Source organism: Panulirus ornatus, chromosome 35, assembly GCF_036320965.1.
Source record: "Panulirus ornatus isolate Po-2019 chromosome 35, ASM3632096v1, whole genome shotgun sequence".
In the NCBI taxonomy this organism is placed as follows: Eukaryota; Metazoa; Arthropoda; class Malacostraca; order Decapoda; family Palinuridae; genus Panulirus; species Panulirus ornatus.
The window spans coordinates 17,251,017-17,264,589 of record NC_092258.1 but is presented as its reverse complement, the minus strand read 5'-3'; the positions used below and the strand labels follow the sequence as shown (position 1 = coordinate 17,264,589).

General features: G+C 41.7%; 1 long non-coding RNA gene across 4 annotated transcripts in view; it reads right to left on the bottom strand.

The window, feature by feature from the left end:
* The window catches only part of LOC139760188 (uncharacterized), a 164,706-nt gene that overhangs the window by 112,161 nt on the left and 38,972 nt on the right, over nucleotides 1-13,573 (bottom strand). For all 4 annotated transcript variants that reach the window (XR_011715272.1, XR_011715270.1, XR_011715271.1 and 1 more), the window contains exon 5: nucleotides 2,886-2,937. This is a non-coding gene — a long non-coding RNA (uncharacterized lncRNA). The remainder of the gene's footprint in view (nucleotides 1-2,885; nucleotides 2,938-13,573) is intronic.

Sequence of the window (13,573 nt, the reverse complement as noted above, 5' to 3'; positions counted from 1 at the left end):
GCAGTATATCATCAGCGAACACATCTAACTCACTTCCCAAGCCCTTTCACTGACAACAAACTGCATACTTGCCCCTCTCTCCAAAACTCTTGCATTCACCTCCCTAACAACCCCATCCATAAATATCTTTTTATTCTCCCTAAAATTTAATGATACTCTCTCACCCCAACTCTCACTCGCCCTCTTTTTCACCTCTTGCACCTTTCTCTTGACGTCCTACCTCTTTCTTATATACATTTCCAGTCATTTGCACTATTTCCCTGCAAAAATCGGCCAAATGCCTATCTCTTCTCTTTCACTGATAATGTTACTTCTTCATCCCACCACTCACTACCCTTTCTGATCTGCCCACCTCCCACACTTCTCATGGCACAAGCAAGCCATCACTGCTTCCCTAAATACATCCCATTCCTCCCCCACTACCCTTACATCATTAGCTCTCACCTTTTTCCATTCTGCACTCAGTCTCTCCTGGTACTTCCTCACACAAGTCTCTTTCCCAAGCTTACTTACTCTCACCACTCTCTTCACTCCAACATTCTCTTCTTTTCTGAAAACCTCTACAAATCTTCACCTTTGCCTCAACAAGATAATGATCAGACATCCCTCCAGTTGCACCTTTCAGCACATTAACATTCAAAAGTTTCTCTTTCATGAACCTATCAGTTAACACGTAATCCAACAATGCTCTCTGGCCATCACTCCTACTTACATAGTATACTTATGTATATATCTCTTTTTAAATCAGGTATTCCCAATCACCAGTCCTTTTTCAGCACACAAATCTACAAGCTCTTCACCATTTCCATTTACAACATGGAACACCCCATGTACACCAATTATTCCCTCAACTGCCACATTACTCATCTTTGCATTCAAATCACCCATCACTATAACCCGCAAAGTGAGTCAGTCATTGTTCGCTGATGATACAGTGCTGGTGGCTGCTTTGGGTGAGACAATGCAGAAGCTGGTGACTGAGTTTGGTAAAGTGTGTGAAAGAAGAAAGCTGAGAGTAAATGTGAACAGCAAGGTTATTAGGTACAGTAGCTATGGTTGAGGGACAAGTCAACTGGGAGGCGAGTTTGAATGGAGAAAAACTGGAGGAAGTGAAGTGTTTCAGACATCTGGAAGTAGATTTGGCAGCGGATGGAACCATGAAAGCGGAAGTGAGTCACAGGGTGGGGGACGGGGCGAAAGTTCTGGGAGCATTGAAGAATGTGTGGAAGGCGAGAACATTATCTCCGAAAGCAAAAATGGGTATGTTTGAGGGAATAGTGGTACCAACACTGTTATATGGTTGTAAGACGTGGGCTATATATAGGGTTGTGCGAAGGAGGGTGGATGTGTTGGAGATGAGATGTTTGAGGACAATATGTGGTGTGAGGTGGTTTGATCGAGTAAGTAATGAAAGGGAAATGCGTGGTTATAAAAAGAGTGTGGTTGAGAGAGCAGAAGAGGGTGTTTTGAAATGGTTTAGTCACATGGAGAGAATGAGTGAGGAAAGATTGACCAAGAGGATATATGTGTCAGAGGTGGAGGGAACAAGGAGAAGTGGGAGACCAAATTGGAGGTGGAAGGATGAAGTAAAAAAGATTTTGAGCGATAGGGGCCTGAACATGCAAGAGGGTGAAAGGCGTGCAAGGAATAAAGTGAACTGGAACAATGTGGTATACCAGGGTCAACGCGCTGTCAATGGATTTAACCAGGGCATGTGAAGCGTCTGGGATAAACCATGGAAAGTTTTGTGGGGATACAGCTGGAAAGGGAGCTGTGCTTTCGGTACATTATACATGACAGCTAGAGACTGAGTGTGAACGAATGTGGCCTTTGTTGTCTTTTCATAGTGTACCTTGTGCATGTGTGGGAGAAGGGGTTGTCATTTAAAGTGTGGCGGGCTGGCATTGGAAATGAATGAAGGCAGTAAGTATGAAATATGTACATGTGTATTCATGCATGTCTGTGTATGTATATATATGTATATGTTGAAATGTATATGTATATATATGTGCATGTGTGGACAAGTGTGTATACTCATGGGCATGTGGATGGGTTTGGCCATTCTTTCGTCTGTTTCCTTGCGCTAACTTGCTAATGCAGGAGACGGCGACAAAGTATAATAAACAAAAAAATAAATATCTCTCTTCTTAAACTTTGTATTCCCAATCACCAATCCTTTTTCACCACACAAATCCACAAGCTCTTCGTTTCCATTTACAACAATGAACACCCCATGTACACCAATTATACTCTCAACTCCCATATTACTCACATTTGCATTTATATCACCCATCACTCCTGGTCTCGTGCATCAAAGCTGCTAACACACTCACTCAGCTGTTCCTCAATCACTTGCCTCTTGTGATCGTTCTTCTCACGACCAGGTGTATAAGACACCAATAATCATCCATTTCTCTCCATCCACTTTCAGTTTTGCCCATATGAATCTACAGTTTAATTTCTTACACAAACTCATAATTCTGTTCATGAAAACGTATTTTGCCTCATTCGAGGTAAAATGTCTGCCTATGAGTTTGTAATATTACAAAATGTGAAATCATCATGGACTACTCATTCAGTAACCATCTAGGCCTGGCAAGCAACTTTGCACTAGGGGCACAAAATGAAATGCACATTTTTGTGTAGGCAAGTCACTCATGTAAATTTATGCCTGAAGAAGTTCAACAAGTTTACATCTCTAATGTACTGCAAAAAGAGTATATACTTTATAGAGTATATACTTTCTAGATGTTAAATGTACACCCAGATCAATATCAAAACTGTTTATAGGCAATGTTTCATGACAACTAGGCATAAATTTCTTCAGCATACTTGGACCTCCATTTTAATGGAGCACTGGTTTACACAAAGGTGTTTGTACTCGCCTTATCAAGAATAGCACGACTAGTAGTCGCACTTTCTCCCGTGAAACAGGCCCTGGAATTACAGATAAAATGTTAGCATGATTTATACTCACTCCCTATTAGATACAAGTTTAAAAAATCAAATCAGAAATGAAGACAGCTTCAAATATCGATCAGTCGGCAATTCCTATCAAAGTAGGTTCATCATAATATGAAAACCAGAATACACATAATTTTCCAAACTATTCATGACTGATACATTCTAAAATAAATTAAGTCAAGTCAATTCAAGATAGTAAAAACAACACCTTGTAATCATGTATCTTACCAATGTTGTATTCTAACAATATAACAATTTAAGAGAGAATAAAATAAGTATCAACAATATACTACAAACCTGATCAGTTAATTTGATAGAATTCTGCTTTAGTAGCATTACTGCTTTGGTTTGGCTTGAAAAATGCGAAGCTAATGCAATGGTGGATTTTCCTTCAGCAGGTACAGAAAACTCTCGATTTAAAGGACTAATTGGGGAAAGGAGTGTCTATTAATGCCAAAAGTCTGCTAAATTGAATGCAACCAATGATTCTTCTTTACTCCTCTACAAATGTAAGGTTTAAGTGTATGGTAAGATAGTTGGGCGGTGGGAACTGGGCAATATGGGAATGCTTGCCAGGCACTTGGAGGCAGGAGTCAAGATTGAGATAGAGGTGATGCCACCCCTATCTTGTGAAAGGTTACCTCATTATAATAAAGTGAGGATGGACGAAATGCTTTCATTGCACCTCTTAAAAATCACTTGATGCCACTTCGAATTGTAAGAAATGCAAAAGCATTTAATAAATAAAGTCATGATTCTGAAATAACAAACACACTGCATACAAACTGACTGCATGATAGCTTGAGGCAGACTGAGACAGAAACAATGTGAGTCCATGCGAAACTACCCAAAAACAAATGCAATATAAAATGCATGTGGTGCTGCGTTTTTGGTTTGATTTTTTCTTAACTATTATTCATTAATGTACCGCATTATCATTTGTCCACTCAATCCAAAATCAGTTATACCGGGGAACGTTATATCGAGTTTACTGTGTTGGCTTGAACAGTTTGGAGTACCCACTATACTGATCCCTCCATTATTTTCACAAGAGCAATGATTGCTTTCTCTCACGCATGTGGTACCAGTGTAGATGATGCTCTTGTAAAATATGATCAAAGTCTGACAGTAGATAAACAAAATATATCTATACACACAAAATACAGAGGGTACAAATGGTTTGAACAAATAGCTTCAGCATGAAAAAGGCTTCGTAATATTCTTAATGAAGAAAGCACAATTTATGCACAATGCATTTTATGAAACATTTATTTTTTCTTATTTATTCATTTTGCTTTGTCGCTGTCTCCCGCGTTAGCGAGGTAGCGCAAGGAAACAGACGAAAGAATGGCCCAACCCATCCACATACACGTCCACACACAGCACATATACATACCTATACATCTCAATGTATACATATATATACACACACAGACATATACTTTTTTTTTTTCTTTTGCTTTGTCGCTGTCTCCCGCGTTTGCGAGGTAGCGCAAGGAAACAGACGAAAGAAATGGCCCAACCCACCCCCATACACATGTCTATACATACGTCCACACACACAAATATACATACCTACACAGCTTTCCATGGTTTACCCCAGATGCTTCACATGCCCTGATTCAACCCACTGACAGCACGTCAACCCTGGTATACCACATCGATCCAATTCACTCTATTCCTTGCCCTCCTTTCACCCTCCTGCATGTTCAGGCCCCGATCACACAAAATCTTTTTCACTCCATCTTTCCACGTCCAATTTGGTCTCCCACTTCTCCTCGTTCCCTCCACCTCAGACACATATATCCTCTTGGTCAATCTTTCCTCACTCATTCTCTCCATGTGCCCAAACCATTTCAAAACACCCTCTTCTGCTCTCTCAACCACGCTCTTTTTATTTCCACACATCTCTCTTACCCTTACGTTACTTACTCAATCAAACCACCTCACACCACACATTGTCCTCAAACATCTCATTTTCAGCACATCCACCCTCCTGCGCACAACTCTATCCATAGCCAACGCCTCGCAACCATATAACATTGTAGGAACCACATGGTTCCATCTGCTGCCAGATCCACTCCCAAATACCTAAAACACTTTACTTCCTCCAGTTTTTCTCCATTCAAACTTACCTCCCAACTGACTTGACCCTCAACCCTACTGTACCTAATAACCTTGCTCTTATTCACATTTACTCTTAACTTTCTTCTTTCACACACTTTACCAAACTCAGTCACCAGCTTCTGCAGTTTCTCACATGAATCAGCCACCAGCGCTATATCATCAGCAAACAACAACTGACTCTCTTCCCAAGCTCTCTCATCCCCAACAGACTTCATACTTGCCCCTCTTTCCAAAACTCTTGCATTTACCTCCCTAACAACCCCATCCATAAACAAATTAAACAACCATGGAGACATCACACACCCCTGCCGCAAACCTACATTCACTGAGAACCAATCACTTTCCTCTCTTCCTATACATACACATGCCTTACATCCTCGATAAAAACTTTTCACTGCTTCTAACAACTTGCCTCCCACACCATATATTCTTAATACCTTCCACAGAGCATCTCTATCAACTCTATCATATGCCTTCTCCAGATCCATAAATGCTACATACAAATCCATTTGCTTTTCTAAGTATTTCTCATATACATTCTTCAAAGCAAACACCTGATCCACACATCCTCTACCACTTCTGAAACCACACTGCTCTTCCCCAATCTGATGCTCTGTACAAGCCTTCACCCTCTAAATCAATACCCGCCCATATAATTTACCAGGAATACTCAACAAACTTATACCTCTGTAATTTGAGCACTCACTCTTATCCCCTTTGCCTTTGTACATTGGCACTATGCAAGCATTCCGCTAATCCTCAGGCACCTCACCATGAGTCATACATACATTAAATATCCTTACCAACCAGTCAATAATACAGTCACCCCCTTTTTTAATAAATTCCACTGCAATACCATCCAAACCTGCTGCCCTGCCGGCTTTCATCTTCTGCAAAGCTTTTACTACCTCTTCTCTGTTTACCAAATCATTTTCCCTAACCCTCTCACTTTGCACACTACCTCGACCAAAACACCCTATATCTGCCACTCTATCATCAAACACATTCAACAAACCTTCAAAATACTCACTCCATCTCCTTCTCACATCACCACTACTTGTTAACACCTCCCCATTTGCGCCCTTTACTGAAGTTCCCATTTGCTCCCTTGTCTTATGCACTTTATTTACCTCCTTCCAGAACATCTTTTATTCTCCCTAAAATTTAATGATACTCTCTCACCCCAACTCTCATTTGCCCTTTTTTTCACCTCTTGCACCTTTCTCTTGACCTCCTGTCTCTTTCTTTTATACATCTTCAACTCAATTGCATTTCTTCCCTGCAAAAATCGTCGAAATGCCTCTCTCTTCTTTTTCACTAATAATCTTACTTCTTCATCCCACCACTCACTACCCTTTCTAATCAACCCACCTCCCACTCTTCTCATGCCACAAGCATCTTTTGCACAATCCATCACAGCTTCCTTAAATACATCCCATTCCTCCCCTACTCCCCTTACTTCCATTGTTCTCACCTTTTTCCATTCTGTACTCAGTCTCTCCTGGTACTTCCTCACACAAGTCTCCTTCCCAAGCTCACTTACTCTCACCACCCTCTTCACCCTAACATTCACTCTTCTTTTCTGAAAACCCATACAAATCTTCACCTTCGCCTCAACAAGATAATGATCAGACATCCCCCCAGTTGCACCTCTCAGCACATTAACATCCAAAAGCCTCTCTCTCGCGCGCCTGTCAATTAACTCGTAATCCAATAATGCTCTCTGGCCATCTCTCCTACTTACATACGTATACTTATGTATATCTCGCTTTTTAAACCTGGTATTCCCAATCACTAGTCCTTTTTCAGCACATAAATCTACAAGTTCTTTACCATTTCCATTTACAACACTGAACACCCCATGTATACCAATTATTCCCTCAAGTGCCACATTACTCACCTTTGCATTCAAATCACCCATCACTATAAACCGGTCTCGTGCATCAAAACCACTAACACACTCATTCAGCTGCTCCCAAAACACTTGCCTCTCATGATCTTTCTTCTCATGCCCAGGTGCATATGCACCAATAATCACCCATCTCTCTCCATCAACTTTCAATTTTACCCATATTAATCGAGAATTTACTTTCTTACATTCTATCACATACTCCCACAACTCCTGTTTCAGGAGTACTGCTACTCCCTCCCTTGCTCTTGTCCTCTCACTAACCCCTGACTTTACTCCCAAGACATTCCCAAACCACTCTTCCCCTTTACCCTTGAGCTTCGTTTCACTCAGAGCCAAAACATCCAGGTTCCTTTCCTCAAACATACTACCTATCTCTCCTTTTTTCACATCTTGGTTACATCCACACACATTTAGACACCCCAGTCTGAGCCTTCGAGGAGGATGAGCACACCCCGTGTGACTCCTTCTTCTGTTTCCCATTTAAAAAAAAAAAAAAAAAATACGAGGGGAGGATTTCTGACCCCCCGCTCCCGTCCCCTCTAGTCGCCTTCTACGACATGCGAGGAATGCATGGGAAGTATTCTTTCACCCCTATCCCCAGGGATAATATATATATATATATATATATATTTTTTTTTTCTTTTTTCATACTTTGTCGCTGTCTCCCGCGTTTGCGAGGTAGCGCAAGGAAACAGACGAAAGAAAGAAATGGCCCAACCCCCCCCCCATATGCATGTATATACATACGTCCACACACGCAAATATACACACCTACACAGCTTTCCATGGTTTACCCCAGACGCTTCACATGCCTTGATTCAATCCACTGACAGCATGTCAACCCCGGTATACCACATCGCTCCAATTCACTCTATTCCTTGCCCTCCTTTCACCCTCCTGCATGTTCAGGCCCCGATCACACAAAATCTTTTTCACTCCATCTTTCCACCTCCAATTTGGTCTCCCTCTTCTCCTCGTTCCCTCCACCTCCGACACATATATCCTCTTGGTCAATCTTTCCTCACTCATCCTCTCCATGTGCCCAAACCACTTCAAAACACCCTCTTCTGCTCTCTCAACCACGCTCTTTTTATTTCCACACATCTCTCTTACCCTTACGTTACTCACTCGATCAAACCACCTCACACCACACATTGTCCTCAAACATCTCATTTCCAGCACATCCATCCTCCTGCGCACAACTCTATCCATGGCCCACGCCTCGCAACCATACAACATTGTTGGAACCACTATTCCTTCAAACATACCCATTTTTGCTTTCCGAGATAATGTTCTCGACTTCCACACATTCTTCAAGGCCCCCAGAATTTTCGCCCCCTCCCCCACCCTATGATCCACTTCCGCTTCCATGGTTCCATCCGCTGCCAGATCCACTCCCAGATATCTAAAACACTTCACTTCCTCCAGTTTTTCTCCATTCAAACTCACCTCCCAATTGACTTGACCCTCAACCCTACTGTACCTAATAACCTTGCTCTTATTCACATTTACTCTTAACTTTCTTCTTCCACACACTTTACCAAACTCAGTCACCAGCTTCTGCAGTTTCTCACATGAATCAGCCACCAGCGCTGTATCATCAGCGAACAACAACTGACTCACTTCCCAAGCTCTCTCATCCCCAACAGACTTCATACTTGCCCCTCTTTCCAAAACTCTTGCATTTACCTCCCTAACAACCCCATCCATAAACAAATTAAACAACCATGGAGACATCACACACCCCTGCCGCAAACCTACATTCACTGAGAACCAATCACTTTCCTCTCTTCCTACACGTACACATGCCTTACATCCTCGATAAAAACTTTTCACTGCTTCTAACAACTTTCCTCCCACACCATATATTCTTAATACCTTCCACAGAGCATCTCTATCAACTCTATCATATGCCTTCTCCAGATCCATAAATGCTACATACAAATCCATTTGCTTTTCTAAGTATTTCTCACATATATTCTTCAAAGCAAACACCTGATCCACACATCCTCTACCACTTCTGAAACCACACTGCTCTTCCCCAATCTGATGCTCTGTACATGCCTTCACCCTCTCAATCAATACCCTCCCATATAGTTTACCAGGAATACTCAATAAACTTATACCTCTGTAATTTGAGCACTCACTCTTATCCCCTTTGCCTTTGTACAATGGCACTATGCACGCATTCCGCCAATCCTCAGGCACCTCACCATGAGTCATACATACATTAAATAACCTTACCAACCAGTCAACAATACAGTCACCCCCTTTTTTTATAAATTCCACTGCAATACCATCCAAACCTGCTGCCTTGCCGGCTTTCATCTTCCGCAAAGCTTTCACTACCTCTTCTCTGTTTATCAAATCATTTTCCCTAACCCTCTCACTTTGCACACCACCTCGACCAAAACACCCTATATCTGCCACTCTATCATCAAACTCATTCAACAAACCTTCAAAATACTCACTCCATCTCCCTCTCACATCACCACTACTTGTTATCACCTCCCCATTTGCGCCCTTCACTGAAGTTCCCATTTGCTCCCTTGTCTTAAGCACTTTATTTACCTCCTTCCAGAACATCTTTTTATTCTCCCTAAAATTTAATGATACTCTCTCACCCCAACTCTCATTTGCCCTTTTTTTCACCTCTTGCACCTTTCTCTTGACCTCCTGTCTCTTTCTTTTATACATCTCCCACTCAATTGCATTTTTTCCATGCAAAAATCGTCCAAATGCCTCTCTCTTCTCTTTCACTAATACTCTTACTTCTTCATCCCACCACTCACTACCCTTTCTAATCAACCCACCTCCCACTCTTCTCATGCCACAAGCATCTTTTGCGCAATCCATCACTGATTCCCTAAACACATCCCATTCCTCCCCCACTCCCCTTGCTTCCATTGTTCTCACCTTTTTCCATTCTGTACTCAGTCTCTCCTGGTACTTCCTCACACAGGTCTCCTTCTCAAGCTCACTTACTCTCACCACCCTCTTCACCCCAACATTCACTCTTCTTTTCTGAAAACCCATACAAATCTTCACCTTAGCCTCCACAAGATAATGATCAGACATCCCTCCAGTTGCACCTCTCAGCACATTAACATCCAAAAGTCTCTCTTTCACACGCCTGTCAATTAACACGTAATCCAATAACGCTCTCTGGCCATCTCTCCTACTTACATAAGTATACTTATGTATATCTCGCTTTTTAAACCAGGTATTCCCAATCATCAGTCCTTTTTCAGCACATAAATCTACAAGCTCTTCACCATTTCCATTTACAACACTGAACACCCCATGTATACCAATTATTCCCTCAACTGCCACATTACTCACCTTTGCATTCAAATCACCCATCACTATAACCCGGTCTCGTGCATCAAAACTACTAACACACTCATTCAGCTGCTCCCAAAACACTTGCCTCCCTTGATCTCTCTTCTCATGCCCAGGTGCATATGCACCAATATATATATATATATATATATATATATATATATATATATATATATATATAAATATAAATATAAATATATATATATATATATATATATATATATATATATATATATATATTTTTTTTTTTTATACTTTGTCGCTGTCTCCCGCGTTTGTGAGGTAGCGCAAGGAAACAGACGAAAGAAATGGCCCAACCCCCCCCCCCATACACATGTATATACATACGTCCACACACGCAAATATACACACCTACACAGCTTTCCATGGTTTACCCCAGACGCTTCACATGCCTTGATTCAATCCACTGACAGCACGTCAACCCCGGTATACCACATCGCTCCAATTCACTCTATTCCTTGCCCTCCTTTCACCCTCCTGCATGTTCAGGCCCAGATCACACAAAATCTTTTTCACTCCATCTTTCCACCTCCAATTTGGTCTCCCTCTTCTCCTCGTTCCCTCCACCTCCGACACATATATCCTCTTGGTCAATCTTTCCTCACTCATTCTCTCCATGTGCCCAAACCACTTCAAAACACCCTCTTCTGCTCTCTCAACCACGCTCTTTTTATTTCCACACATCTCTCTTACCCTTACGTTACTTACTCGATCAAACCACCTCACACCACACATTGTCCTCAAACATCTCATTTCCAGCACATCCATCCTCCTGCGCACAACTCTATCCATAGCCCACGCCTCGCAACCATATAACATTGTTGGAACCACTATTCCTTCAAACATACCCATTTTTGCTTTGCGAGATAATGTTCTCGACTTCCACACATTCTTCAAGGCCCCCAGAATTTTCGCCCCCTCCCTCACCCTATGATCCACTTCCGCTTCCATGGTTCCATCCGCTGCCAGATCCACTCCCAGATATCTAAAACACTTCACTTCCTCCAGTTTTTCTCCATTCAAACTCACCTCCCAATTGACTTGACCCTCAACCCTACTGTACCTAATAACCTTGCTCTTATTCACATTTACTCTCAACTTTCTTCTTCCACACACTTTACCAAACTCAGTCACCAGCTTCTGCAGTTTCTCACATGAATCAGCCACCAGCGCTGTATCATCAGCGAACAACAACTGACTCACTTCCCAAGCTCTCTCTCATCCCCAACAGACTTCATACTTGCCCCTCTTTCCAAAACTCTTGCATTTACCTCCCTAACAACCCCATCCATAAACAAATTAAACAACCATGGAGACATCACACACCCCTGCCGCAAACCTACATTCACTGAGAACCAATCACTTTCCTCTCTTCCTACACGTACACATGCCTTACATCCTCGATAAAAACTTTTCACTGCTTCTAACAACTTTCCTCCCACACCATATATTCTTAATACCTTCCACAGAGCATCTCTCTCAACTCTATCATATGCCTTCTCCAGATCCATAAATGCTACATACAAATCCATTTGCTTTTCTAAGTATTTCTCACATACATTCTTCAAAGCAAAAACCTGATCCACACATCCTCTACCACTTCTGAAACCACACTGCTCTTCCCCAATCTGATGCTCTGTACATGCCTTCACCCTCTCAATCAATACCCTCCCATATAATTTACCAGGAATACTCAACAAACTTATACCTCTGTAATTTGAGCACTCACTCTTATCCCCTTTGCCTTTGTACAATGGCACTATGCACGCATTCCGCCAATCCTCAGGCACCTCACCATGAGTCATACATACATTAAATAACCTTACCAACCAGTCAACAATGCAGTCACCCCCTTTTTTAATAAATTCCACTGCAATACCATCCAAACCTGCTGCCTTGCCAGCTTTCATCTTCCGCAAAGCTTTCACTACCTCTTCTCCGTTTACCAAATCATTTTCCCTAACCCTCTCACTTTGCACACCACCTCGACCAAAACACCCTATATCTGCCACTCTATCATCAAACACATTCAACAAAACTTCAAAATACTCACTCCATCTCCTTCTCACATCACCACTACTTGTTATCACCTCCCCATTTGCGCCCTTCACTGAAGTTCCCATTTGCTCCCTTGTCTTACGCACTTTATTTACCTCCTTCCAGAACATCTTTTTATTCTCCCTAAACATATATATATACATATGAAAAATGTAAGAAATAATTTAGAAAACTGAAACTTCTAGCTTGAAATGAAATGAAAAAAGTTCATATGGACATGTATAAACTTTCAATACAAGAGCTCTACAATACCAGACCATAAAAAAAGACAGTCATGTCAATGGCCAAAATATTCTAACAGCCCCATCATATCCACCTATGACCATTTTCACTGACTTTAAACAACAGAGACTCTTTAAAAATTCGTTTTGGTTTCTTCTTATTTCTCCCTTTTGTTCTTTGTTATGGTTTCTAAGGACTGCTGTCCATAAGAGGAGCCTCTGACATTATAAAGGGGAAGGGAACAAAGGGGGGAACATGATGAAGCATTGTGAGGTTATGGCTATGAAAAACATTCTCTTGTTTCCCCAATAAACAACATGAACATCCCCACTTCCCCTAGGAGTTACATCTAACACTGACATAATACAAGACATGAGGCTAGAGCGAAACATCAGAACAGTGTCTTCAACAGTAAACGATTGACAATATAACTAATCTTATATTGTATATGGGTATACATATATACCCATGCTAGGAAAAGACAACAAAGGCCACATTCGTTCACACTCAGTCTCTAGCTGTCATGTAATAATGCACCGAAACCACAGCTCCCTTTCCACATCCAGGCCCCACACAACTTTCCATGGTTTACCCCAGACACTTCACATGCCCTGGTTCAATCCATTGACAGCACGTCGACCCCAGTATACCACATCAACCCAATTCACTCTATTCCTTGCATGCCTTTCACCCTCCTGCATGTTCAGGCCCTGATCACTCAAAATCTTTTTCATTCCATCTTTCCACCTCCAATTTGGTCTACCACTTCTCCTCGTTCCCTCCACCTCTTGACACATACATCCTCTTGGTCAATCTTTTCTCACTCATTCTCTCCATGTGAACAAACCATTTCAAAACACCCTCTTCTGCTCTCTCAACCACACTCTTTTTATTACCGCACATCCCTCTTACCCTATTATTTCTTAC